Here is a 26,590-nt window from a genome sequence, read left to right as displayed (position 1 = left end):
GGGTGACACCCCTACTCTATTTGAGAAATGCCCTGCGATTTTTAATGACCACAGAGTCAAGACTTCAGTTTTACGTCTCATCCGAAGGACAGCGCCTTTTTACAATATAGCGTCCCCGTCACTATACTGGGGCAATAGGACCCACTAACACCTCTTCCAGCAGCAACCTTAGTTTTTCCAAGGAGGTCTCCCATCCAGGTACTGGCCAGGCTCACACCTGCTTAGCTTCAGTAAGTTGCCAGTTGTGAGTTTCAGGGTGATATGGCAAGCTGGCTGTACTTTTGTTATGGAACAGAAACAGCAGAGCCCTGGAACAACATCATGGTCCACTTCACCTGATCTGCAAGCTAGCAGTAGCATTGAAGCTTGGAGGGAAAAGAAAGCTCAGTTTTCCTAATGTGGAGTCAACTAACTTTCTCTTCTTACTTCTTACAGCTCTTACAAGTTTTTCAACTCTTCTGCGTTTGATTCATGAACAACAGGAGCACTTGTAGAATAGGTTTTATATGAAGGAAGTTATGTGTTGTCTGTGAGGTCTGTGTTGGTTCAGAGACCTATGGGATGATTTGTCTGAGTCTAAAATGTTGGCATAATAATATTTTGATAAACAAGGGGTGCACTCACTCCAAGAAAATGCACAGAATGTGAAAATACCTAATAATTTGTTTGATTTGTAATCCATTGAACCTGATTTGTTTTTCCAAAGCAGCGGCCTATAATGAAAATATCATTGTTCCTACAGTCGTGATGGTAGTCCCATTGTAAAACAGGCCTGTTTGAGCTAAAAAAAATAAACATTTAATAGTTTAAAAGATTACCTCAGACATGCCCTCAGGCTTTAGAATTGAAATAGATTGCATTTTTGTCAATGAAGAAGTAATATAGCAGATACTGTTGGTTCCTTCAGTATACTTACTTGCCATCGCCCACTTATAAAAACAGCTCATACAGAGTCCAAAACAATCCACAACAAGTACGAATGTAGGTTGTTGCAGGGTTTTTGCATTCGTCAAAGGTTTTTGTGTGCATGTGTCACACAATAGGAAAAGTAGCTTCTTTTAACATTTCCAAAAGAACATTTGAAATGTTAGCAATAATGGCAGCTGCGACAACAGGCACTGTTTCTCAGAAATGATTTTCTTCTTTTTTTTTTGTTTGTTTACAGACGCCCAAGTCTGTGGAGGACATTGGGGAGTAGATGTCTGCTCCTGGCCATCCAGGTGAGAGGTAATTGCTGACGAACACCGCTGGTACAATTTCCGGGCAGGGATCACACACCCTTTCCTCTCCCAGCAGGCTAGCGGACTGCAGCTTGTTAAAATCCCATTACCATGCCAGTTAATCTGTCAGTGAGGAGTGTGGCGTTTCACAGTGCTTCAGGGGAAACTGTACGTGCAGTTTGTGTGTTACCTCTGGAGGTAGCAGTCAGCTCCAGTTTATTTTTAGCATGGTTAGAGGCCTTGTGATAAAGCCCACACGGATTTGATGATGTGGATTCCATTCTGGAAAAACTCTACAGTTATTTTACTTCAGCCGACGTTTTTGTTTTGGTGCAGAGCATTAGCTTCAGAAATTACAGGTTTACAGTCAGATACGTTCTGTTAATATCACCAGGTGTGTTTTAGTTGGCCCAGAAAAGACTATTAATTGAATACTACAGACGAAGTACTATATAGTATAAACATGTGTGCATTCCAAGCAGCTTTGACACATTCCTTCTTCTGAGTTTCTTCCCTCTTGCATTTATTATATATTTATTTGTTTGATCAACACTTATTTTAATTATACCGGACATCGTGAGTCCTTGGAACTGCAAGATTCTCAGCATGAAAAGTCAAATATAGCAAGTGTGTGTATTCTTTGTTTGCTGTTTGGCGACATGTTTATTCGTCTTCAGTGTCAAAATCTTTAGTATGAATTCTGGGTCAGAGGTGAAGGTGGACTTTCGAAATCACTGTTTAGTTGTTACGACTGGATGTTTGCTTGCATAAAAAATGTGTGATACCAATCCCTTTCAATCTCATAAAGTATGGCATCGAAGAAAAACAGTTAATATAAATAAAATAAGATGTAGTTCTAGAGTTTGTTGCAATAATAATGTGATATAAAAGCTATTATTCATAATGTACATTATTTATAATGTTCATTATTTGTAATAAACTCTTAGAATGATAGTTTAATAATTTATGGTTGTATTATCTATTTTGTAATGCCTTTATCAGACCTTCAAAATGTTGTTTAAAAACAAGGAATCTGAAAGCATTATTTTAATTTCAAGATTCAAGTCTTTTTTTAACTATAACAATATTGTATTTCCATTTAGCTAAAGATGACATAGCAGATCATTAATGAATCATTAAACGCTCACTCTAAGGGGCCAAAGTCCAAAGAGCACTCCTGTTAATTACTTTTACTGTGCATTTACAATTTCATATTGAATTGGTTTTGTTCCCAGCTGGTACAAAATAATGGCTAGAATACCTGTACATACAGTAGGCATCAAGAGACTGACCAGTTGTTGGTTTTTTTGCACATTTCTGAGCTTTTAGAAGTGAAATATTTTTATGAGATCTTTGTTAGCAATATAACCATGTTCACGGTGTGCTTGGAATAATTTTTCATGTAAAAAAATTTACTACAATTCGATAATGTTCAGATGGAGGTGTTTGATGGTTTAAGAACTGCTGACCTTCTCCTCAGTGTACATGTTCTCTAGTCTTGACTGAATGCACAAATACGGTCTCCGTCCTCAATGGCTGTAAACATCCACTGACTTTTTTTCTGTGAACAAGTGGATAGATGCATCTTTTCTATTATAATCTGTTCCACTTTTCTCTTGATTTCTTGCAGGTGTTTTAAAAATTTGTTCTGAGGTATCTGGTACTTGAAACAACCTTTCCATTAAGATGTGTCGTAGATTTTAGCCTTCTGTTGAAGCGATAGTGATATTTATATCGGGTGCTGTCTCAGCAGGCAGAGTTAGACATTGCCAATTTTCAGTGCTGTTCTTGCAGTGATTTCCATTGTGCTGCGCCCATTGTGGAAACTATTAAGTTATATTTTTGGAGTTTACCATTTAAAAAATAAAAAATAATCGATTATAAAAATATTAAAATTAGTGTCAAGTGTTATTAGTGTTGAGTGTATTATGAATGTATAACTTGTACAGCACGATGATAGTAAAATCAACAGTACATCAAATCTAAAAAAAAAATACAAAACAGATTTCGCTTAATACTAGGGAAGAAAGAACAAAAACAAATACAAAAACAGAAAAAAACTTTGGCTGCATGGCTAAAATTTAATTGGCTAAATTAGAATGGTTTGATTCAAATTTGAAGTTGTAGCAGCAGCAGAAAATACCGATGCCAACTTGATGATTAAAGCCGTCAAGACAGAGTCGCTGTCTCCATCTCATTGCATGAATGTGTTTTAGAAGCTCATATTTAAAATGAAGAAGGCTAGAAGTGGGAGACGTAACCTGTAGGTCCTTTAACATTACAAACACTAATAATACCACAGAGAAAGTGAGTGGATTGTAAATGTGAGTGAAACATAGATTTGTTTATATATAACCTACTGGACATAATATATCCATCCATCTTCTTAACAATTTTATCCAGTCCCGGGTCACAGAGGAGACAGAGCCTAACCTGGCAAGGAAAACCAATCCATCACAGAGCACACACAGACACTCACACCAGGCCCAGGCCATCACAGGGCACACACAGACACAGGCACAAAAACACACTCACGTCAGGGCCAGTTTTCTCAGAAGGCAGTTAACCTACCACTACGTCTTTTTACTATGCAAGGAAACTGGAGCAGGCAGAGAAAACCCACACAAATCCAGAAAGAACATGCAAACTCCACACAGGCAGTGCCCCAGGAATTGAACCCAGGGCCCCAGCACTGTGAGGCAGCAATGCTGACCACTGCATCACAATGCCACACTTCATATTTACAGTATACTACATAAGAATATTTTTTCATTTCTTTATTTAAAATAAGTAGTGTTCAAAATGTGAGTGCACAGTACCTCCTAAGATGCATTGTACCCAGATTTAGCTGTAAATGAATTTGATTTCATAGCCAACTGAAATAAACAGAGAACTCACAGAAACAGGCATAGAATAATTATTGTAAGACACAAACAGTAGAGTTATATTACGTGGACAGCCATATGCAGCATGTGCTGAAGAATAATTCTGTAATACTAATTATCTCCAAAAATACTGTACATCAAGGTAAAAAACTGACTGTGTTTATGACTGATCAGGCAAACAAATTAGCCTACATTTTTATTTTTAGGTTTCTTAGTCTTATTTTCCCTTTATATTTTGCTCATCATTACTTCTCAAATTATGGGCAGAAAGGCTGGAACATTAAGGAAAACTAATTTAGGAAAATATCCAGCAAAGAGAACAGCTCCCAATCTGTTAATTTTTTTACTGTTACAGTATTACTCCTTTTGTTCCTGTAACTATAGTACCTACAGTATAACTCGAATTTAGTTTCATCTTAAGAGTAAATAAAATTCTTCTTTTTGGTGTAACATCACACATGAAGGGCACATTGTTCTGAAATTTCCACTTACTCAGTATTGCATTTTAGGACAGAGAAAAAAAAACAATTTCAGCTCTCACGACCACTTTAGTTGACCACTACAGAAAAATTGTCTTATCTAGTACATAATGTACATACAGCAAGTAGTGTGTGAACATAATAGTGCTTTAGCAAAATGAAGATACATATTCAGTTTTAAAAATAAGTCTGTGCAGTTTCAAGTGTAAATGCAGGCATTGTTGGCGTGAATGCTTCTAATTGATGATTAAAGCCGTCGGTAAAGAGTTGCAAAATTTCCCCATAGGAACTGGTTTGCAAAGACGATGAAAAGCAGGAAACCGATACAATCCAGGTCAAGGTTGAGGTTGCTCAGTGCAAATGTGAACGCTGCAAAATGTGAAAATATGCACTGTATCGTGTGATACGATAGATTCTACAGTCTATTACTGAATTGATATTGTGATGGTCTTTTCTTTCATCAGAGACAGTTTGCTACTTTTTTCATTCCCTTGCTAACTGTAACTGAAAGTGGTCTAACAAAAGACAAGGAAGTCTACTTTTTGTATTTGTTGTGTACATAAATGAAAATATGGAAAATTGTGAGTATAGGATATCATAAAGACAAAATACACACTTTCTCTCGATATACTGTACAAATGTTCCAATGTTCCAACAGTCTGTACTTTGATTTAGATAACAAAGAGAAGACTCTGTCTTTTGGTAGGTTATGGCAATATTAATAATAGGATCTATCCATCCATGCATACATTTTTTACTGCTTTGTCCAATACAGGGAGTCAGTCCCAGCAAGCAATGACCACATAGGCAGGGTACACCCTGGATGGGATGCCAGTCCATCACAGGAAACACAAAGACACAAACACACACTCACACCAGGGTTAATTTTCCAGTTAACTTACCAGCCTGTATTTGGATTGTGGGAGGAAAATGGAGCCCCTGGAAGAAAACCCTTACAAACACAGGGAGAACATGCAAACTCCACACAGACAGCACCCCCAGGAATTCAATCAAGGCAGCAACGCTAACCACTGTGCCACAGTGGCACCAGTTATAGTATCCTCCACTTCCTCATTCAGGTTACACAACTTGCGCTTGTGAACTGTTGTCTTCAGTTCATACTAGAAATCCTCTTTCAGATTGAAGTTTAGCGACTGATGCTCGAGAACTTTGTTTTCACACACCCTAATTTGGAGGAAGATTTGGTGGTGGTCTGTTATGTGACCAAACATGAGCTTCTTAGCAGATGGAACCAGGTTTTTGGAAGAAAAAGGGCTATATGCTTTGGAATCCATCCGTTCATCAGTTACTTGTGTTCATTACAAGGGGCATCAGGATAGGAAGATCATTTTTTTCCCCCTGACGAGACATTTGTTTAAAACATTTGTGTGCTTCCTTCCTGTCAGGGCGACAGCCACCTCATTAGTCTTGAAATTCTGGATGATAGACATCTCGGTCAAATCTTGGAAGCTTTATGGATTATTACAGCTTTGGATAAAATGGTCGAACGATTATAACTTTATCTATTAACTTTCCTCTCAATGACATGAGTGTTCCAAGTCTTTTATAAAGATTTTGAGCCCTTGTGAAACTGACCAGTGTCTAAAAAATATTAGAGGATTGGATTTTCAGCATTTTTCTTTTGACACGTTTACAGGGTGTGAATGAATGTAAGTGTTTAGTTTTAAAATGTGTACATTAGTTTTTTAATCAGACATGTTTTTGATACAGTTATGACGAGCACTGATCATCTTAACCTTTCAATGTTTTTTATAACAAATGCTGAGTGCACTCTATTTTCTATCTCCTAAAACCAGTTACATTGTCTGAAGGGTATGAACAATTTCGGAGCCACTAATTCAGGTTTACTCATTTAAAAGGTTGAGGGGAGAATTGCACTGCGATTCTCAAAAATGTGGAGATGGCTGAATGAGGCCTTTTCTATTCTTTCAGAAAGTGGCATAGACTTTCATAATATAAATTACTGCTTTTACAGTGTTATCAGTCACGCACAAACTGTATGATGTGATTAACTAAAAGGCCTTCAGAGAGTGGAATATTTTTATAATTAATGTCTCAAAAGTCTACACAATTTAGGAAAACAATAATATTATGCAGCAATGTTCCACAAAGTATTAATGTAAGGAAATGTTTCATATGTGAGATCTTAGTTATTTAGTGCTGAGTACCATATCCTAGAAGAATATCATGAAGATGTGCATTTCTAATACAGTACCAAATTTCTGTTACAATATTAAGATATTATGATATAATATATTTTATATAATACAATATTATAATATTTCCACTCCACATATACTGTATTAATGTCTACCTGAGTTTTAGGAGAGTACGGTGCTCTAAAAGCATCTAAAGGTTTGAATATTAAAAGCAGTTAATATTTACTTTGGTATATTTTTCTATGCCAATGTGCTTTAATATCCACGCAAGAAAAATGTGGCAACATTCTTGAAGAATGTGCTGTCGTTTATTGTGCTAAAAAGACAAATGAGATCTAAATTGAAGGAGTACTTATTCCTTTCTTTAAACTTCTGACCAGATCGTTTCATTTATATCTGAAACTGTTCTAGCAACGGGAAGGAGAAACTTTTCAAAAAGCTGAACGGAGGTTCAGTCTCGTCTTAGTTTTGTTAAAAAATTTAGTTTCTGGGCTTTAAGTTTGAAGACATCTGTGCATATCTCTTGCTGTTCCAGATGTCTTGTTTGTGTATCACACAATGTTTTTTAGTTTAGTTTTAGGAAATAAAATAAAAAATTATCCCCATTCATTATATTGAATACTTTTTGTGAAAATGGGCATTAAATAATAGTATAATATATGGAATGCTGTTATACTGTATATAAGAAGTATAGATTTTTTTATAAATTATCCTTACAAGGAGGTATTATTGTTAAGGGAGACTAATTTATACATTTAATAATTAGTTTAGTGTCACAACATAATCATTCAATATTCTTGACAAAAAAAACTTGTATTTATTACAATACACACATTTCCTTATTTTACAGAAATGTAGCAAATTTCCATTTGGAAAAAATGAGAACTTTCCTAAATGTACCTACTGTACATGACATTACATTTTACTTCTGAAGAAATTCCAATGCATGTTGTTCTGTGTAAAGAACAGCAAGATGTCAAACATCAGATATCATATGCAGTAAATAATTATTGGATCACTTCAAATGTATTGATATTTCATTATTTAGCAGGCATCCAATAAAATTTCCAGGAAATCACAATTTGTACGATTTCACCAAAAGGAACAGTTACAGTACATAATATCATAGCATATACTGTACTGAATAGTTTTTTCATTAAATGTTCTGTAATATAATACATGACAATAGTTTCTCATTTTAGATTAATTCAAAGCTAGAAATTCCTGTATCTCAAATTGTTTAATTCAAATATTTAGAATGCTCACCATCTTTTGTAGAATTTTATCTGGACACATTCTCACGTACTGTATCTGGTTTACATTGGATTTTTTTTAGGTTTTAATCTGACACATTATGGAGTATGTAAAAGTTCCAGTGCATTTTATGAAACGTGGCCAGGTGTGCTTATATAGGTGTCCATCATACAGTTTTAAATGGGTGACATGCGAATTGTATTATTATTTATTGTATTAAATTTTCAGGTTTTATTTACCTGCGCCAAAAATACAGTGAACTGTTCATTTATATATCCAAATAGCTGTTGCTAGCCAAATTAGCAATATAGAATTTAAATATATAAATTACACAGTGGTGTTATAGTGTATCTGACCTCTTCAGTAAATCCTGCAGGGTGAAACAGCATAGTTGGTGTAGAACTGGCAGGAATAGAGCAAACCCGTATCTGTTTGAAACTGTAGTTATCGTCTGAAATTCTGTTATTATCTTAGGGAAGCTGACGAAGCTTTTCTGATGTCACACAAAGCACTAACAGACTGAAAGTGAGAAAAGCAGAAGTACTGTATTATAAGTATTATCATTTGTACTTTCCTGATGCACAATCAGAAAGAAAATCAGGACACCAATCGAACAATTTTTTCTCTCTGCCCTTTGTGTACGTCTTTAGATTGAATCAAATCCGCGGTTCCGGGAGCATTAATTATGAGCCCGATTTAGAAAACAAAAATAATATATATTACATTTAAGCTTTTTGAAAATTTAATGATAGCCATAAGCCATCAGGTGGCACCAGAAGCAGTATCATTTATTCCGAGTGGTCAAGTAAGCAATCCTCTTTGCAAGCGCATGATTGAAAGAGGCTCGCAGTGGCATTTCTCGAAAATACAAAGTTCTTCACATTTATCTGCTGTACTGCCGTTCTGCAATTAGGGTGTTTTTATAGTTTATTTATACCGCTTCTAAAACATTTTTTACATTAATTTGTGTTTTGCTTTTTAATATTTTACAAAAATGTTTTCATATTGCAGGTTTAATGATTCATATACATTAAAAATAGTTAATATAAAATGTAACTTGATCTTGCCTCTCTATATTATATTATATTTCCATTCAGGATGTATCCTACTTTGTGCCCGTTGCTTGCTAGGATAGGCTCCGGCTCTCCCATGACCCTGAATTGGACAAAAGCGCTTGGAAAATTGATGGACATATTGATCTTTGCTTTTTGTACTGGGTTCCCTGAAAATTTTGGTGGCCAGGGCATCTTTCAGTATGTTGCTGACTTTCACTAGAAAAATATCAATTTGGTGAATACGGATTAAGGTTTTTCTGACATATCTCTGACAAATGAGCTACTACGTAAAGTAACTAAACCTACCCTGACTGCTGCATCTGATTTATTCAAAACAATTTTTTTTTCCTCTTTTTTTTTGTTAAAAATGAGCAACACATTTCTATCTTATTTAAGTCTTTAATCACAGTTTGAAAGCTGCTTTTCAAATGTTTCCGTTCGTGATGCTTTTTGCTATTGCAGGCATGGTAGTGGGTGTAACCGTGCCATATGCGCAGTGCAATTAATTGGTTTTCATGTACTGTAAGTCTTGATTGTTCCCGACCAAAGATCTGCTAGTTTTGCTTTTCACATCAAGTCGGTGGTATTTGGTCTGATCTAACATCAGGATTCTTTGATCCCCGATTAGGGTGAAGCACTCTGAGTTCAAGGATCGAGCGGAGGTAATTCATGTCAGGTTATTTATACTAACAATGCGAAACTTCAAGGGGACGCAGAGTTAGAACCTGTGATCACAGATCTGTGGTCAAGTTATTTTAAAGGGGACTCGGTTTCACTTACAGTATTTCTTCTGTTTTGGAATTGAACATAAGAAATGCAGTAACAGAGGGGATGTCAGTGTCTTCTATAATGTTAAAGGAGGGAACAACATTAGCACCTCATTTAAATGAAAAGAATGGTGGAAATCATTGTCTGTCTTTAACAATTTTCATCTCCTCTTTCTTTTTTTAATGGCTCTCCCAGTTCCCAAAAAGAACTTTATTTTACTGATTTAATTCTATACTCCCTAAATAACATTGTCCATTTCAAGTTGTTATATACTACATATGTCACTTTAAACATTTCATTTTGGTACATTTTGAGGGATGAGATAACTTCATTTTTTTAAATAAGTTGTTTCTAACTAAATGTTTGAATGTTTCGAGAGACAACTGCTGTTAAAAGCAGTGAATTGTGTGACACATACCGACACTGCATGTTAACCAAAAAATCACACTAAAATCTCTTTCCAATAAAAATTTCCTTTGAAAAAAAAAATTCAAAGGAAATTTCAAAATTTCCTTTGAAATTTTGCTCTGTTTTTTTTCTAAACCTGGGATCAACAGCTTAGCTAGGAGATAACATTTTATACTAACACTGTAAGTTTTATTTTTAGAAAACAGGGCTCATCTGAATTGATTTCCGTGAAGTTATTTTATCTGGAGGAGTAATTCTATTCGCATTTGTGCATCTCTGATGAAGTGTCTCTTTTAGTATTCTACTCCTTATTTTGTACCAGCCGTTACAACTGTAATGGTATACAATAGCTGTAGTGAAGACTCACAAACTTTGATTTCCATTTTGCTGTTATGACACAGATCATTTCCTACCCACATGAAACAACGCAAGCAGTGCAGTCCGTTTTAAACTTAGTTTTCGACCAAGTCTCCACACTAGTGTTGCCAGTTATTTCAGGTTAAAAATAGAGCTTTGAGAGTTGTTGCACAGAGAAAATAAAAGTCTAAAACCACAGGGACACTTTTTTCAAGCAGCCCCAAATAAGAAATAGATCTCTTTATTTTCCCGTGGAAGAAAAAAAAAGAAATTGTGTCATTTCAGTATTAAAAAAAAAAGTGAGGTGTGTTTTTGGATTTCTCCAGTTTTTCGTGGATATGGACGTTGCTAAGTGCGATGGAAACTGAGGCCCTGCATTTGTTCCGGAACAATCAGCAATAATATTTCGTTCTTCCTTAATTGCCTTGAGTGTGCAGGAAGATGTGCAAGGGTGTTAAATGTCTTTTTAATGAGTTGAAATACAGAAAATCATCCATTTTTTATTAGACAAATTGCTGGGCAATGAATCTATCTTTCAGGCGGCACAGATGAAGTTCATATGTCTCAGTGATGAGCGAATTGTTAGCTAGATGTGAAGAAAGAGCTCTGACTCATTAACTGGTCTGATAAATCTTAAGCGCCAACTATAAAAAAATACTGTCCTTGCCAAGTCGGCCATGTTTTTATTTTGTTGCTTTTATACTTGTTTTTAACACTTTACCATGTAGCGTAGATGCATAGGTTCAAATCACCCTTAACCCTTTTTTGGGTGCCGGTTGTCATTTATACAAACCTAGCAGAGCTTGTTAGCTTGTTTTTCAATTGCAGTTCTTTTGAAATATTTTTAATTTAAAATAGTTTCGGGCTGTGGCTGTGCTGTCTAACTCTTCAACAAAACAGGTCTGTATTCTGTTTTCATAAAATGATATGTGTGATATACGGATTTAACCTAAGCGGGGACCCCTGGTCTTGTTAGATAATTTACTTATATCAAAGTATAAGTCATTTTCTCTCAAGGTACACAAGTATACCTCAAAGTTATACAGGTGTGTAGTTCACGAGTATACTGAGAGTTACCAGAGGATATAAATAATTCTGTTGCAATGTGTATTTTGGTAGCTACCACAGCAGTATTAAAGAAATTAATGATTCCTGTGTAAGAGTAAAAATTTGGGTCTGTCATGTTACCTCAAGGCTGCTGGAGGTACAGTAGCAGTCATTTTATTTTTTTGTTGCTGTTGCTCTCTAATCATTTTTCTGTTTCGCTCATTTGTATTTCATCATTTAGAAACAATACAAAAAAAGCAAAGACTGAGATGTGCAGAGAAATACCCATCTTAAAGAATTAATTATGAGAATGTACAAACATACAAATACATACCTGGTTTTGTGCTGTTTTTCCAAGTCAAGTCTGATGCCAAGTCTCTTTTCTCTTATGTACAATAGCTATCATAAAATCATCGTCTACTCAGTAGTTTATATTTCATATACTGTATGCTATTGCCTTCTTTACAGTGAATAGTCCTCGGGCACTTTACTAAAATATGTAAAATATTCTTCGTTTTCAGATTTTTGTGCTATTATCTTGTTAGGTTGTTAAAACCTGAATTTAGTTTGTGTTAATTTGTGTTAACTGTGCAATGTTCTGTTACTTTTGCGGCCTACTTATCCTAATTTAAATGCAAGCAAAAACAATATACAGTACGATCACTGTTTTACTCTTTTTTTTAAATGTGTCTTTATGAAAGCTCATAGTTATTTTTTTTACGTTTTAATAACAGTTTTCTTTATATGTCCTTTTTTTTCTTTCATTAAAACGTTACACGCTACAAAGCTGATTGGTACTGTTATTTTTTTTTTAAGTAGTAAACGTCACAGGAAGGAAAATGCAGCTCTTGGAAAAGAGATGTGGCTTCGCTGACCATGCAGTTCTGGAGATAGGTCTTTTGATACTGGGCCACTGTGATGCTTTGATACAGTGTTATAACTCCTGTAGACATGATGCTTAATGAGTCTCCTTTGACTGCACGCTTTAGATTAGATTGTTTCTGCAGAAGCAGATGCCTAGTACCCTCATCGGTATTTATAGGTTGGTTTGGATAAAAGCATCTTATAAATAAAAAATATGACTAATTAATACTGTTTATTTTCAAGTACTTCTAGATTTTTTGCACTCCTTTTCCTGAGAAAAGGTCAGTATTTTCTGTTTGACATTTTAGCTCTCAGAGGGAGAAGGTTACTTTTCAAGTTCGATTACCACATGGTTACTATCAAAAAATGCAGAGGTCTGAAATTTTAGATTTTGTAGGGTAGCCGAATATGACCAAAGCCCTTTAGAAAGGAGTTTTAAAAAGGGGTGCTTTTTCAGATTGGAAGCCCAAGAAAATGTCAACGCTTGGGCTCTCGTCTTATTTTGGAGGATGCATTCATAGTCTTCATCAGCTACTTTAGAATGTTTCAGTGAGCTTCGGTGACTAAGCAGTGGCAAAACTGGGAGATAATGCAAATGTAAAAGAAAAATCTGATGATTCTCAGTATCCTGTGAGAAGCTAGAGACTAACCGACAAGCAGCGGGGCAAAACACAGGATACACCCTGGGCGGGCCACTACTCCATCACGGCGCCCACACACAGACACAGACAAACATGCTCACACCGGGACCAATTAACCTAGCAGAATGGCAAACGTGGGGAGAACATGCAAACTCCACACAGAAAGCACCCCAGTTTCAAATTCATTCTGGTATTGAACCCAGGGCCTCAGTGTTGTGAGGCAGCAGTGCTAACTACTGCTCGACCGTGCCACCCTAATCTCCAAAGCAGTCATTTTAGCTTCAGGACACACTGGTACAGTACAGTATTTGAGGAGCAATTATGTAAAACTGAGAACCTGTTACAGCGCCCTTAGTCAAAGATCTTTGACATCTATGATACAGCATGTGCAACAGCACTCCAGTCATGGTTTAGTAGATATCAGTGGAAATGAGTTCCTCATGTGACTTAAGCAGGTGTTCTCCAGATGTTGCAGTGTGGACCATGTGACACTTTTCAGATTTCGTCTTCCATTCAGAGTAATGAGAAACCAAGTCAAAGACCTCTGGGCATTCCTGGTTAGAGTTTCGGAAGCAAGAATTGCAGAAATCTGAACAAAATGGATTAACTGGAATCTGGATAAAGAAAATGCCTTTTGCATCTTGGGTCTGTACTCTGTCCTCCTCTTAAGTCTTGGTGTAATATGTGTTTTCCCTCTCCTCTCATTTTCGAAAGAAAGTGCTTCTTTCCAAAAATGTGGGATGCTGTATAGACTCATGAAAAATGTACCAATTACACACAACGTGTAAAAAAAATGCATCAGAATAACCTGACTGTAAAAGCCTGTCTTTTTTTTTCCAGTATTGAAGACAGAATCATAGCAACCAGACACACAGGTGACATGATATTATAAGTTATCTGCAGTATAACCAGCATCCAAAAAGTTAATGTTATAGCTTACAACACTGGAGCGGTAATCTTCTCTTGGTGAAATCTGCACTTCAGTGTGCTTGAAGATTCTTAACCATCACTTAAGTTGTTTCAGTATGTCCAAATACTGTTTCAGTATGAAGGGATGACAGCCATTTGCAGTATAAATGTGATAGATGTACAGTGAGTCACTCATACATAGAATATGAGAGGTATGTTTATGACATTGAGTTTGAATATCATTGACTTTCGCCAGCTAGGTAAATAATATCCATGTGGCAAAGGAAAATTCTTTACAGCATTATGGAGTTCAGATGACTCCATTATTAACATGTTTTTACATGTGTGTATTGATTGGCAAGCCTCCAGTGTTCCCAGCCCACATTTAAGCAGTTGTTTTTATTAAAGGAAGTCACAATACATTGTATAGTTCTAGTAATATACTCCAATGGAATTAGGCCTAGAGGAAGGAAGGACATTTTTCAGAGAAGGAAGTTTTGATATTGTATGTCATGTCATAGATGATATCTTGATGCTCCTGCAGAAAAATTTGAAGGGAGCATGAAGACAGGCCTACAGCTAAACAGACACGAAAATTTGGCGTGTTAAGAAAACAGGGTAACCTGGATAACAGAATGCATGTTTCCAGGATTGTATTTCACTGGGTAGTCACACTGAAATTTGGTCACGCTAATCTCTTTTGCAGGTGCGACACAGCCCAGAAAGGCAATAGCTACTTACGCGGTCCAAAATGCTCTTTAAAAACAGCATTTACTGTACGTTTCACCTCAGCCTGTATTTAAACCATTATATATATTTACATATGCTGGTGGTAGGGGATTTACTATTTCCTTTAACAGCTGAACATAAACACTGCAGAAGTAATTACATATCTTTTCAGGAGTCAAAAACGTTTAAATAGGTTTAGTGTTTGAATACAAAAGACAGTGATTGCCACCCTATTCTAATTTAGGATATCATTTTGTCAGAGTAATAGCCTATGAAGAGCACACAGGTCGCCACATGGTTACAGTCTTTAAGAATCACAGAGGTAGAAGATGGAGCCAAAGAACACCCCTGCAGCAGACTTTTATATTTTTTACAAATAAATTAAATTGTTGCACTTTCATTCACAAAAAGTCTTAAAAACCTAGAATTTGGCTGTCTCTAGTCTTATCTAATTGCATCTCCGACATAAAAACATGCATGAGTCAAAAATTCCTTCAACTAAACTGTGACAACACTGAGGTCATGCTCATTGGCACCCCCATCAAGTTTGTAAAGCCAGTGCTGTAACTCTATCTGTGGATGGCACTATGCTTGAGCTTCAGTCTGAATTGAAAAACGTGGGGTTGATATTTGATTCAGGCTTGACATTCGACCCACATGTGCAACATATTGTCAAAACACCTGCTGTTCACCTCAGAAACATTGCTAGATTACATCCTATGTTATCGCTAACTGTGGCTGGAAAGCTGATCAACACATTTTTTCTTCTCCCACATTGACTTCTGTAACGATCTGCTTGCTGGGGTTTCTAAATCCACATTGAACAAACTCCAGTATGCCCAAAATTTGGCCGCCAGAATTCTGACCAGGTCTAGTGCAAGTGATCGCATTACTCCTAGCCTGGAGTCTTGCACTGGCTTCCTGTCAAGTTTCGTGTCAACTTCTCACTTATAAGGCTCGGCATGGCTTGACACCTCAATACTTGTCAGAGCTACTATCATCCTCCTCCCAACATCGCAACCTTCGCTCTTCTAATTCTGGTCTCCTGTCTGTCCCCCAAGCCCGTCTACACTCTATGGGTGACAGGGTCTTCTCCTGTTATGTCCCAGTGTAGGGACGGGTGTAGACGGGCTTGGGGGACAGACAGGAGACCAGAATTAGAAGAGCGAAGGTTGCGATGTGGGGAGTGAAAGCAAAGTAGTTTCACCTCGATATGTTGATGGAAATGGATCAGGCACAGGTACTGCCTCTTGTACTAACACTGGGTTCCCAGAGCATGGAGATACTCAAAGTTGTTTACTTTAAGTTGAGTTTCTTTAGAGTTCCAAACAATGCAGTAATCATCCATCCATTCATTTTCTAACTGTTTCATCCAGTTCCGGGTCACGGGGGAGCGGGGGAGCCGGGGAGTCGGAGCCTATCCCAGCAAGCAATAGGTGTATACTCCGGGCCGGTTTTCCCAGAAGTCAGTTCACCCCCCAGCATGTTTGTGGATTGTGGCGGGAACTGGAGCACCTGGAGGAAACCCACACAAGCACAGAGAAACATACAAACTCCACACATACAGCACTCCAGGTCCTGGAGTGGACCCAGGGCCCTGCACTACAAGACAGCAGTGCTAATCTGTGTACTGTGCCCTGTACACGTATAATACAGTATAATGTATGAGGCTAGTAAAACACTGAGATTAAAATATACTCAAATATTTTGTCTAGACGTTAAAGCACAAAGTAAGTTGTGGGCAGTAGCTTTGTTCCGCTTTGATGGATGTAGTACAGTAGGTCCAGTGTGGATACAAAAAAGATGTTCACTTTGCTTCACTGTATTAATTCTTAAAGTGAACTCAAGTTTCTTTTTCTCCCATTCGTCCATCAACTCCCATTTCTTCTGTTTTACACAGTGCTCCCCTTTCTGTTTTTCCACTTAAAAGAAGTGTGGAGATATTGCTGTTGCGCCCTTAAAATAACATATCAGGCATGCTGTTCATTCCCCCCCACCCTGAACATTTGAGACCTCTTCCTTTACACCACCAAATGATGTAATCCAACTGCCCCTGTGCTAGGATTCCACTAGGGGGCGCTCCCCTCCCCCCCCCCCTAGTTTTTCTGTTTTATTTTTGGATTGCAGCTTGTACACTGACTGTCTGCAACATTCTGTCCATGCCCACACCCGGGTTCTAGAGATGCAGATTCTTTTTGATTGCTGTAAAGGAGATTGATTGTCTTTTTGTGTGCCCCAGAAGGGGACACCAACAATTTTTAACCTGAGCTCTGATGCCTCTGAGGTAGGAGGCCCGTGCTGGTGGGTCCTCTTTGAAAGGGTCACGCGTGGGAGCCATCCTTTATTTGTCATGGTATGAGCTTCACAGTGCCCAAAGGGAAAGTTGGCTGAAGCACTGGCACAGTGCTCACAGGTACAGAGAGAGGGGGGAGAGGTGACAGCAAGGCAAAGGACTAGTTTTGTAGTTTTATACTACCAATATGTGGTTTTTCCATAAACTTTGGTTTACAGATATTGGTTTTAATGAAGCATATCATCAGCAATGGGCACAAGGCAGGGTACACCCTGGACAGGACACCAGTCCATCACAGGACACACACAGATACACTCACAGCAGAGTAAATTTTCCCAGAAGCCCATTACCCTACCAGCATGTCTTTGGACTAGGGGAAGAAAAGGGAGCACCCATAGGAAACTAGAAAGAACGTGCAAACTTCATACAAATAGCACCCCAGGAATTGAACCCAAGGTCCCGTTGCTGAGAGGCAGCAGAGCTAACCACTGCTACACTGTGCTGCATATTAATAAATGGTTAGAAAAATATATTGACTCAAAATATACAAGGCTGTGAAATAGAGTAAAATATAACTAGTACACTATTAAATATTAAGTTATTTAAAATAAAGCGTTACACCAGTTTTTGCAAAATAATTTGAGCAAGGCACTTTGTGTTTTTGACTTGTATGTATATGTATATTGATTTCCTGAAATCCCCAAATAAGAGTATATATTTAGACATTCGTATCTCTTCTTCCTGGTAACCTGGGGGGTACTTGTTCCCAAATAGGAAGGCAGTGATGACACATCGTTATTTTTAATGCTTCCAATTTCTGTTTTTGATGTAATAGTGCTGATTCTCATTAAACACTCACGGAAGATGGTTATGTTTCCGGAATAAGGAAGACATTTGTTGCACAGGCTGTGGACTGTTTTTGGGGTTTCGCATAAACCTCTCAAATATCAAAAGGAAAAATAATAATAATGTGAATGTTCAGCTCCCACAATGCCATAATTGTTAACTTACCTGATTAAAGGGAGATGATAAGTTCAATGGCTTGACGAGCTGAAGAATCAGAGGATTCATGAGAACAGCGGAAGAACTGAATTCAGAGCTTCCATTTGCAGGGGAAACCATATTAATGAACAAGGCATGGCTGTCAGTAGTAATCAAAATAAAGAATAAAATAGAAAATAATTATTGACAAATAAATTTGGTGTTAGCTGACTTAAGCATACCCAACCGAAAAGACATACAGTACATTGAGCTGTGCCAAGACTTGACCCAGTGACAGGGCGCAACATGTTTTCCAAATAAGTTCCTTAGGTGAGTCACTCAGGAAGCCTGACCTTTTCAGTGTTTTATGCATTATGTAGAAAACAGCATGGCTTTTTAAATAAAGATAAAAAGCCCGGGCAGTTGATACTGTCCCTTGACGGGAAATGATGAACAGTCGCACAGATCTCTCTAAACCCCCCACCTGTTGTGTTCAGTAGCTTGGCAACATTTTTTGGTCTCAGATAAAGATTCTAGGACACATCGTGATCATCCGTGCTCACTCTCTTACCCCTGTGATGTACAGTAATTTGTTTTCCTCACAAAGTACAGAAAAACTCTTTGGACTGCATTTTGAGTAGAATGCTGATGTTCATGTTGTTCAAGTCCAAGTCATGTTGTACAAGTGGTTACAGCACTGAAATGTAACGGGTTCCTTTAGCTACTAGTTTTCCTTGAATATGAAACATTTGCAAAAACAGCCAGATAGCTAGATATGGGTCTGTATTTAAGGCAGCGACAATAGTTGTGCATTTTTATATGTACAAGTTCATTGGTTTTAATTACAAAATGTTATGGAGACTCACAGATGCACCACAAAACGCTGTCTAGTTGTTTTGTATCTTAAATTCCCAGACATATTTGTTACATATATCAAGTCTGTGGGGTTTGTCCTGAGCTATCGTGTGTACACTTAAAGGTGTAAGAGTCTGATGGTCTTCTTAAATGTAGGGCTGTCAGGCAGTGCTTCAGTAGAGTTTATTTCTGTGTTTGACTCTGGGGCTGTGTGTTGCAATTAATTGGCGTCTCCAGCTGGTTGTGAGAATGATGAAGAGTTCCATCTTGTGTCGAGTGTGCATCGTAACAGTTAACACAGGGAGCAAAACCAGGCCTTTGCTGAGGATGCTGGGTAGTTTGGCTGCCAGACAAATTGCCTGCTAACTTACAGAGAGGATCTGAGAAACTCGGGACCGTTGAAAATAAAATCCGAAAATGGAAAAGAGAAACTCGAGGAGGGAGTGAGGAAAGGACCGAAAAAAAAGACATCAAAGCCAAATAAAACACAAATGAAGTTTAGCTGTCTAAAAAAATAATAAAATTAAATCAAGTGAACAATCTATCTTAGAAATAAAAGCTCACAGTCAACAAATGCTGTCGTATTTAAAGTAAAAAGTCACATTAGTTTAAGTTATTTAATGTAGATTTGCTATTGATTGGTTTATATAATTGTTATAATTGAAGTTAATAATACTACAGAACAGTGGCAAAAATTATATTTTATTTTATATTAGACTTTTTTTTCTGTCTGAAATAGATCTCCAATGCCATAACAAGTTTATACATTTGCAAATATCTAACCTTTTATTTGCTTATTATTATTAAATGTTCACAACCAGAGTTAGAAGTTTTTGTCTCTTTTATTTTGATTTTTATCTTTATTTTCCTTTTTTCAATCTTGTTTAAAATTCCTTTTATTGTTCATTTGGTCAGTGCACGGGGCCCCCTCGTTGGGATTTTAAAAGAACTTTCATTGCGCTAGAGAAATGTTTGCTCCCCTTTTTCCAATTGTAAAGTCATCAAACCTTAAAGTGGCTGAAGTGTTGATATTTATTTTTCTCTGGAACATAGTTTGGTGGGAAAAAAGCCCAACAACTTTGAAATCCATCCTGTCAGTCTTGTGAAATAGTAAAAAGGCCTGACTGAGACAAATTGGGCCTAAATATTTGTAGTAAAAGAGGCCATAGATAATGTGGTGAGTCCACATTAAAACGGAGATTGAATTAAAATGGTTAAACGAGGCCGGCTGTTGCTATGAGTTTGCGTAAGGAGCTACGTTAGCATGCGAGCAGCAAAGGAGCTAGAGGAGTTAACTCCGTGCTGATGCAAAAAGGAGAAAAAAAATACGTCAATGTTTCAGTTTTGGCGCCTACTCAGAGAAATGGCCACCTTAAAAAGTATCCATAGTTTCAAATGTTCATTTGTTTTTACTTTTCAGCATGACATTCACCTCTGCTTGGTCCTTGGCTGTCAATTGTACTGTTCCTGAAAGAAAGAAAGCAACACTGAAATGCTATAGTTTCGTGGCGCAGTAAACTGATCAATCTGAAGTCTAATGGGAGGTTTCATTTCTGCAAGGTGTGCTTTATACAGTATCTCTGGAAAAAAAATCATAATCCAGGCCCCACTTTAAGAAGTTACTTTGTTCGTTATCGTGCTTGAATTATACTGTGAATTGTTTTCATGCTTCGAGCAGAATGTTAACATGAATGCTCATTTCTCATATGTAATCATTCTCGTATACTATATTATTACTTATGTAAAGGTTTAAATAAATGTTGGCAAGAACTAAATATAAAAGTTCTACATGGAGGTCTTGGGGATAATGTGCCATGTTAATAAACACAGAAGTGTGATCACTTGATAGTACTTTAGTATTTTTCTGGTTAGTTCATTTTTTCTAGAATTTTTGATTCCCAGATTTTTGCCCTTACATTTTTTTTGCAGCAGTCAGATTTTTAGAATTTATTCTGAAGGGACCGTAATCATTCCTGATTATATTTTGAAAATGAAAGGACACGTTTTCTTTCTTTGTTGATGATGAGAACGTTTTGTTTTAGACATTGTGTTAAATTGTGTGATTTAAGATCTACAAACGCCTCTTTCGTTATTAGCAGAGGGTCTGCAAATGGTTTTGAGCAACTGTGGTTTTATCGTGCTTTACATTTTAATTCAGTTTCTTACTAATCACATGATTCATGGATTAGAATATTGAAAAAGGATTTCAATTTTCAATTTTTCACTCCATGTTGTTTGGGGTGCTGTGCAGTACAAATCGGTAAAAGTAGTAAAAACAATTACAGTAGGTGCACAGCCTTTCTACTCTAAAATAATGTATTATTAGCACATCACATCAAGTGGAAGTGATGAGTGTGTTCCTAGTCGGTGTTGTTACAATACTTTCACCAAGTTAGAACTCACCAAATCTCATTTGTTAAAACAAAAAGCTGAAAATGACGTTTACATTTATATGTGTACGTAGACATCATTTAGACATGCCGAGAGGCATTAAAAATACAATAAATGAATATTGAAGCCTTTAATGCCTTTGGTATAATTTGATATATGTCTCTCAATCTCTGTTTTTTTTTTATATCTAAGATATGTAGAGTACGAGTAGTGTGTGATTATGCTGATGTCAGTGGTTCCTTTTTTTTACCAGACAATTATCCGTTACCATTTTACCATCTGTTTTTACCAGAAATAATCAATTTTTTACCTAATAATTTATCCTTAACTTTCAGTTCAAATGAATATATACAGTAAGCATATATATATATATGAGGTTACAATGCTGAATGAAAAAAATTAATAGTAATGGGAAATAAGACAGCTGAAGCTGGGACAAGTACTAAGCAGTTATGCATACTTTCACAGATACCAGCGAAACTGCACTGTGGTTCATCTACTGTGTCTTGTTTGATCTTGACAGTATATTTTAAACACATTTTACGAGCAGGGCTTCTCCTTCATTTTGATTTAATGAGATTAAGATGTACAGTATCTCCCTCATACTGATCCAGACGTGAAGTTTTGTCCCTGTATTTGCTCAACTGTTGCAAAAGCATCCTGCGTCATTTCTGCAGATTAGAAAGGATCTAAGTATAACACTTTACAGCCGTCAGCACATTTCGACACCTTTAAATTTCTATTGCAATTTAACTAATATTTATATTGGGGATTCAATTGACCTTTGACATCCACGTCAGCGTCATTAAAAACACAACAAATGTTATTGATTGCGGTTCTGATTTACTAGCTGTTTGAATGTTTCTCAGTATATGCAATGTGGACATGCATACAGGTAAATGTCAAATGCAGTTTTGTTTTTTTAGAATTTTATTTATATCGGGGAATGTTCTAGTTTTAACATAACAGAGATCTGCAGGTTTTTGCATTCTTAAAGAGTTTCTAATGATAATATAGATTACAATGTTGTAAATGTGATGGCACTCTAATGTGGATATGGTGATGATATTTTTTTTGTTTACTGTTTTTGTTCAGTGTTTTATGAAGGGCTTAGTACTTGGACATTAAAAATTCTTGCTTTCAAGATTGAAGATTTTTCAAATTTATTCTCTCGTATTTTTTTATTAACCCCTTCATGTATAAGAGCTCCAAGTGTTGAATAAAGGTAAATCAGCGAGGAAAAAAAAGTGAATATTTTCTTGCCTCTTTTGAGAGGGTAGCGCTACTATACAATTCTGCTTACACTATTTCCGCACATGCACAAATCATCTCCTGAAATATTTTAAAGTTTCTCTTACTCGTGCTATTTATTTCTTTTAGGAACGAATTTTATTCTCAATTGTATTTACAGGAGTTGCACTATAGGGCACCTCCATGATTGCCACGTTTCACTGCAGAATCATTTTAGCATTTATGGCTGCATTGTGATTACTACAGGTAACATGTGCAAGCAGTCTCTTACTGCAGTGAAATGTTTTTCATTCTGTCCCAAAAGCTTTCATGAATATAAAAACAATCCTCATAAAAAATGCTGTTCAACGTTCAAGAACACTGCAGATTATCTGTGGTTAACAGGTAGAATGCCTTGGAAAAGACTGACTTGAGAGACATTTTTCTGCTTTCCCCGGTTTCAACTCCAGTTTGCGTTGGCAGAGAAAGGACGTGGCTGAAGTATCTTCCCCTGGAAGCGCCTGAAGGTTAAAATAATATTTTTAAAGGCGGTCTGCACTAAAACCCGCGCGCACCAAAAACGGGATCCATCACTGGGCCTGTAAAGTGAAAGGACTTTACTCTTCCCTACAGAAATGTGGGGGGGGGCTGCCTGTGAAGAAGTCTGGTTTTCAAATACAGCATGGAGATGGCGGTGGTGGTGGGGTGCAATTGGGCTGGAGGAGGAGAATGCCGTGAAAGTTATGGGGAAATGGAGAGAATGCAGCCGATTAGACGTGTTTAATTAAAGCCACAGAGAAGAATAAATAAAAGTTGATTGTGACTCTCCTGCGAGACTGGTAGAGCGCTAGTCTCACCCCTCTGTTGCCTCTCAGACATTGTGCCATTGAAGCCCAGACTGTATATTCACCGAGCTTTGGGCAGTAGAGTATTGTTGGCGGGGGCTAATTTGAATACCCTTTAGTATTTTGTGTGAGCAAGTCACCGCTATTTGCATTTGTTCCAGTCACAAAGGTTTGCAGGTCAATTGAGGCAGGCTGGAAAAATCCAACATACCAAAGAACGTTTTTTTTTCCTCCCCCCTCTATGGTTGTCAGGGACCTCATTGTGTGCAACCCCGCTATTTCCCGCCCCCCCCCGTCTCACCCTCTCTCTCTCTGTGTCTCCCGGTCTTGAATATATGGCGGCACAGGCTGAAATACCTTTGTTTGTGTCTCTGCGTGCCAGCTGGGGTTAAGATGGTCTGTGTGCCAACTTTTCATTATAGGCCCTGCTTAGAGTGGACTGCCAGGCAGTCTGTGGGGAAGCAAAAGCTTGCATAGAATAGCAAACCAGGGGACGACTTAGAACTAACGTGGGTAATCATTTTAATTATCAGACCCACTTTGTGCTTTTTTTATTGCTGCATGTGTACCTGAACCGTCCCATCTCTCTGTCAGTGTGTTTCACGGAGTTTAGACTCGCGCTCTTTTGCACACAGATCCCGAACACAGGCGGGTGTCATTTACGAAATAGGTTGCTGCAGGAGAATAATCTCAGGGATTCTTTTTTATTTTCTTGAAAGTTTCCCCCCTCCCAGACGGATGTTTCAGATTTTGCAGTATGTGTCCCAATGGCACGACAAGTCAGATTAAAACGTAGCCCTTTTGTGTTTCAGCAGAAGCGCAATCGGGATCGTTTGGGGAACAACTTGCTGGCCGTACAGTTTTTTTTTCAGCTGGTGCTTTTTCAGAAAATAATCTGTTTTTAAAAGGGTTTTTTTTTCTACCAATAGTAACAATGTGACACTTCATTTGTTTTTCCAGCAAAAGTGATACTGCATTCAGAGAGGGTAATAAAAGTAACAGATTTGGGGTAAGAGAGAGACGTTGCAGATTTATGTTGACTGATTCGTTGTGGTTTAAATGAAGAAGGAATGTTTGTGCTTAAAAGCCAATTAAAAGTTTTCAGCCCCATTTATTTTGCTGCATTTCAGCTGGTAAATTGCGCTGTGATGGAGCAGGATCATATTTTTCCATTTCCTTTGTTTAGATATTGTTTGCTAATGTTATCTTGTGCTCGAAAGCAGCCCTTACAATTCTGTGGAGGTCAGAGTTGGTAATAGTGCAGTGAGAGTTTTTGTTTGCTTTACAGATTTTTAACTCTGTTGACTCTTTGAAGTCAAGTCACTTTCAAGAGAATTACTCATCTTTCATGTCGCACCACCCAAGCTTATAACTCGTGGCAACCCGTATAACTTGTATTTATGCGGTAATAGCACTGTAGTGTGAAAATGTTTCTGTAAATATGCCTTTGTAGCTTATTTTATGTAGATTGTTGTTTATGTTGTTTCCATGTGTTCGCATGTTTTATACTGTAGCTCTGCGAGCAACTTAAACAACAGTGAAAGTTCAAGCCTGTTTGTTTTTCACCAGGGGCTGATACTGAAATTTGTCCTTACATGACCTAAAGTGAAATCAGTGTATGTCAGAGGAGAAGGGAGCGCATTGAGCAGTCTCGTGATACAGGCAATCAAATCTGAGTACAATATACAGTAGGAATGGCGAAACATCATTGTAAAGCTTTGCGCTTGGATGTTTTTTTTCCTTATTTGTTGCAATCTATTATAAGAAAAAATAAGGCAGTTGCTTTTTTAGAAAACAAACAAAGGCATATATAACAACACAGCATTTTCTGAAATATTATCAATTATAGAGTGGCTTTGTCCAGGACTAATGAGTTTTTTTTTTAAAGTCACGGTTCTAACAATATCTGTCTGCCAGTGCATCTGCACAAATAGATGAGGTATAGAATTAGACAGCAGTGGAAACTATGAACCTGCATGAACATGGGAGACACATTAAAATAACCGTAAAGACTGGAAGATTTATTAGTTGTTGAACACGTGCGTAAACAAAAATGTAGGGTGATTTTGAAGGAGAAAAAAAATAAAACAGGAACTTGGCTGTTGAAGCAGCAGGGCTTCAGTGGACTTAAGCCATGGAATGAAATCTCTGTTCAACCAACGAAACAATAACTCATAAGGTAGGATTTTTCAAAAGCTACAAGAGAGATTCTGTAAATGTCCTGGACAACATCCCGATGATGAGATGATTTTTTTTTCTAAAGGAGGGATAATTCTACATATCTGCTGTAAGGTAAGGTGCCGAGCAGGCCTACTTTCATAGGGTAGTGTACATATTTGCAGGTTTAAAAGCGGAAATTAATAGTAGAAAAATACTAAAGCTTTCTGCTGAGAATTAATTATACCGAGTGGTATTTTTGTTTTACAAATTTAAGCTTCACGAGCATAGACAGCAGTTCGACACCAGCATGTAAGCCAATAGAATTTCTGCAATTGCAAATCAACCGACTTCAGTTCTCTTGGGGGAAAAAAATGCTACGGACAGTTGCTGCCTAGAAACTGCTTTCTCAGTTTCAGTGCCCTCAAAGTTTCTTGCGTACTGTAGAATAATAAATAAGCGCATAATAGGATAGATATCAACAGGGCAGCCAAAGCAGCAAAAATATATTTGCGTGTTGTGATATGAACTAATGCCAGACACTAAATGTTAATTAAGTCTTAATTTGTGAATACCTCTGTCCATGCATGTTGTTAGAATGTGCAATGCTTGATAAAGATTGAAATTTCATGATTTTTACTTTGGTGTTTTTGTGTTATGTTAACAATTAAATCAATTTTAACTGAAAAAAACATAACGTACTTACCCCTTATTTTGCATTTCAATTATTTGCATATTTCAATAATTACACAATGCCATTCATAGCATACTGAATAATTGGCTCATTTAAATTTTATAAGACAGGCCCAGAGTTGGAGAGCTTAGCTTTAAGACTTCATTTTAAGCCTAAGACACATATTTCTCACCCTTAAATTTAATTACACACTCTGATGAAATCGCCGGTGCTGAATTTTCAAATGGCAAAAAAAAACACTCAGATATCTCCCCTGCAGTGACAGCTCTGGATCAAGCTAAACAATAAATCGCATATTGTGAGATATATTGTGTCCTCACACACCCTTCACAAACCTGAAAAAAGGGT

General features: G+C 37.2%; 1 long non-coding RNA gene across 5 annotated transcripts in view; it reads left to right on the top strand.

The window, feature by feature from the left end:
* Nucleotides 1-26,590, top strand: part of LOC107078085 (uncharacterized) — a 139,631-nt gene that overhangs the window by 40,240 nt on the left and 72,801 nt on the right. For 3 of the 5 annotated variants that reach the window (XR_001479083.2, XR_011190037.1, XR_011190034.1), the window contains one exon: nt 1,166-1,227. This is a non-coding gene — a long non-coding RNA (uncharacterized lncRNA). The remainder of the gene's footprint in view (nt 1-1,165; nt 1,228-26,590) is intronic. The other 2 variants (XR_011190036.1, XR_011190035.1) reach the window with 1 other exon arrangement.

This window comes from Lepisosteus oculatus, chromosome 7 (genome assembly GCF_040954835.1).
Source record: "Lepisosteus oculatus isolate fLepOcu1 chromosome 7, fLepOcu1.hap2, whole genome shotgun sequence".
Lineage (NCBI taxonomy): Eukaryota > Metazoa > Chordata > Actinopteri > Semionotiformes > Lepisosteidae > Lepisosteus > Lepisosteus oculatus.
Note: the sequence above shows the minus strand (reverse complement) of the source record. Positions and strands in the feature narration are given on the sequence as shown.